The sequence below is a fragment of the Camarhynchus parvulus genome, chromosome 5, assembly GCF_901933205.1.
Source record: "Camarhynchus parvulus chromosome 5, STF_HiC, whole genome shotgun sequence".
In the NCBI taxonomy this organism is placed as follows: Eukaryota; Metazoa; Chordata; class Aves; order Passeriformes; family Thraupidae; genus Camarhynchus; species Camarhynchus parvulus.
The window spans coordinates 12915236-12919145 of NC_044575.1; positions in this window are offsets into that span (position 1 = coordinate 12915236).

Consider the following 3910-nt stretch of genomic DNA (forward strand, 5'->3'; position numbering starts at 1 on the left):
GTGGGGGGGACAGGAAATCACAGTGAAACATGAACTTTCTCCCTCAGACTGTAAAATCATCCAGAATGATACAGATCATTCTGTATCAGAAGTATCAGTCAGATTTTATTTTTAAGTTAAATTAATTTTCTCTCAAATGCATTGGTAAGAAACACAAGGGGATCACGTAGAGGCTATAGCAGAGAAGGAAAATAAGGAAACCATTAATAATAAAGGTTTTTATGGCCAGGGGACTGAGCTGTTGAACTCTCCCTTCACAAAGAAGGGGGAGATGTCTGCCATTCTGTGTTTAGACATGAATCAGGATCTTCTCAGAGAGGAAACAGGGAACAGGCCTGGATGTTAAGTTAGGTCTAGTTTGATGTAGAAACTCTTTCCAGAAATGCTGAAAAGCAAAATATGGGGAAACAAAGACCATAGATAAAGGCCTATTTCCAGCACTACCAAACTCTTTCTTCTTTGAGACCAAATAAAAATGAAATTTCTTAATCACAGAAAATTTGCACTTTGTAAAATTTAAACACAGCAAAGAGTTATGTGGAACAGTGAATATTTTTCATGTTTACAGAAACCTAAGAATTTCACTGAAAGCCTTCAAAAGGAATACTGTGCTTGTGTACTGATCTGAACCGTCCTCCTTGTTGAGATGAATTCTGTGTAGCAGTTGAAAGCTCAACTGGCCCTTGGGACAGCACTTTTGTCCCCATTTCTTTCATCAGATGCCAGCTGATCTCAAAATTTTGCATGTTATTAAGTTAGCTTTTTATGTTGATGGAAATATTGTGCAAAACAGAACAAGACTCACTGTCTTCTTCTGTGCAATTGTCCTACCTCCTACAATAAAACCAGATTTTTCAAAGTGCACCATGTGCTTCAGAGAGCTCTTCCCAGACATGAATCTGGGATTTGTTAGGGGTCTCACTGGTGACTCTTATGAGTCTTTCAGCAGTTGGTCTATGGTTAAGAAGTGTCCCAAGCCAGGGGTGCTGCTTGATTGTATTATTTTGGTATTGAACCAGGTTAGGTCCCTAGCATTGCAAGCCAAGATTTTTACAAGAGTAAGTTGATTTTCATGTCAGTTTTATTATAATGCTGAGAAGTTGTGCCAGTGTCCCTGCTTCTTGTTCATTTCAAACTGAAGCTATCCAAAAGTGTAAACCCTGTGTGGATTTCCTTGTTTGCTTGGCTTTTTGTGGTTGTTTTTTTGTTTGTTTTGTTTTTTAAACAGGGATTGTTCTGATTGTATGATGCTGGCTTTGAGCAGATACACACACCTCTGCCTGCATCCTTTGCATTTCCTTCCTGTTCTGTGGCTAACTGCTGACAATGGCATTAAAAGAGATATTTTGGGGCTTGAGCAAAGAAACAGAAGCACATCTCTGTTGGAGAAAGATGTTCCTTTAAGAATAAGACTTGAATATTTTGGGCAAACTCAACAAACCAGAGGGCAATTGCTAACATTTTGTATTGGCATTTGGGAAATTTCTCACTGTGAAGAACTTTGGTTGATGGAAGCCAGGCACATTCCTTCCATGCTCAAGGCTTCTTTCATCAGACCTGGGCATATTCGTGTTCTCCACACAATGCAGCAGAACTCAGTGCCAGAACAGATTAGATTAGGTTTCCTTATCTATTTTATCCTGTTGTCATGTTGCGTTTCCTTCATTTATACCACCCAGTTTGACTTATTTCACCTTTTCTTTTTGTTCTTTATGCAAGTAGATGACATTTTTAGTTTGCAAAACCGATGTCTCCACTGTTTGTCGTGTCCATTTAATTCTAAAACAGTTTGATTTTGTCTTTGTCTGGAGACTGAAATATCTTTCAAGAGCCTCATATGTCTGCAGAGAGGCCCAGCATAGTCAGAGCTCCATGAACTTTCTCTGGGCACAGCCCTGGCTTTGGGGTTGCAGCCTGATAATGGGTAACAGGGTGAGGAGGGAAACAAAGAGGGTATTATTCAAATGTCATGGTAAAGGCAAGGGGAAATCTTACTGTGTTTTCCCCATCTCACATGAAAGTTTACAGAGGACAAGTGATACAGCCACAGATGTTTGTAGAGATTCAAGGACTGAAAGCTTTGGTGTGAAGGCATTTCTACCATACAAATCATTCCTTCAGGCTACTTCTGCCTCCTAAGATGCCATTAAATGTCACAAAGCTTTGTAATGTAATGCTTAAGCTTCAGTTTCAGTGCAGCCTCTTACATTTGACTGCAAGGTCCTGACTCTGCTGTTGGCAATTGTCCCCCTTATCCCATTTACTTGGAAACATCCAGAGCTTTGTAAAGAAGTGTTGTAACTTGGGAAGTGGAAAGTTATAACCACAGAGAAGTAAGGGACTGGAATATCATGGGCACAAGTGCTTATGCCTGTATTCTGCTTTTCATTTAGGAGGTGATTAAAACAAAACTGTATCTGACTTTATACAGACACCAGTTCCACCACAAAAAGGCAGAGATTCAGTTTTGTACTTGGCTGGGGTTTGGTAGGAGGATGAAGGGGTAAAATTTGGTTAATGTTGTACAAATTCATATCTCTGGTGCAATATATGTAAAAAAAAAAAAAAGCCCCACTCTGTACTTTGTATAGATTAGTTTTTAACTGGATTAAACTGAAACTCAGCACAGTGACAGAGGTTTAGTGTTTTATTTTTAGTGGGTGGGCAAGAGCTGGGTTTGTACTCATAGAATCAGAGTGCGTTGGAAGGGACCTCAAAGATCATCTCATTCCAAGCCCCTGCCATGTGCAGGGACACCTTGCACTATCCCAGGTTGCTCAGAGCTCCATCCAGCCTGGCCTTGGACACTGCCAGGGATGGGGCATGCACAGCTTCTCTGGGCACCCTGTGCCAGTGCCTCACCACCCTCACAGTAAAGAATTTCTTCCTAATATCTAATATCTAACCTAATATCTGATCTAATCCTGCCCTCTTTAGTTTGAAGCCATTTCCCCCTTGTCCTGTCACCCTTATAAAAGCCTCTCTCCATCTTTCTCACAGGCTCCCTTCAGGCAGTGAAAGGCCACAACTGGGTCACCCTGAGGCCTCCTTAGGAGTCCTTCCTGTTTGCCCTGCAATTCTTGCCTTCTAGAAAGATGTCAATTTAAAATAAGATGTAAGAGATGTTGTGTTCTTCCCTGGCACCAGCTGCCTCACTGCAGTAGCTATTCACTAATTAGGTACTCGAATACTCAATTTTCTATATTCATAAAAACACAAACCAAACTAATTAAAATCCTACTGTGCCACAGGATTACACACTCCTAACACCACCCCACACTTCCCTGACTTGTTCACATGCCAAACAGAAATTCCAGAAAAGGTGAAGCTCCCATGGGCTTAGTAAGACATTCTTCTATAGGTTGTATTCTGCACCTCGATTTTGCATTCCTAGTCAGGTGTTGGCCACTTCAGGATGTGAGAATGGCTGGGACAAGGTGTCTCTTACATCCACAGGATGGGGTGCCATATCCAGCCGCATCAGAATTTTCCATCTTGTGAATTTATCTGGACTAGGGAAAATATGATGTATGGTAGGGTTTTGTAAAGAAATGAAGCTTTGAACTAGGGCTCGTCCTTTGGTGATTTATGCAGAAGTAGGCAGCAGATGCCAAGAGCTGTCCCTAAGGTTGGTCCCAGTTGTACCAAGGCTGTGAAATGAGAGTTCCATCTGAAAACAGCAACACTGACTATAGTTTAGTTACATTTCTAAAAATGAATTATTTTTACATAATGAGAAAGGAGGGAGTGAGTTTGAGTCCTATTATTTATGCATCCACAGGCAGCAAATATCAAAACCATCTACAGTTACCTAATGCCTTAAATGTTACCTAATGCTTTAAAAGCTCCACTTGCCAGAACTAGGTTATATTCAGTAGTAACAGTTTTTATAATTATACTATTAAAAAAA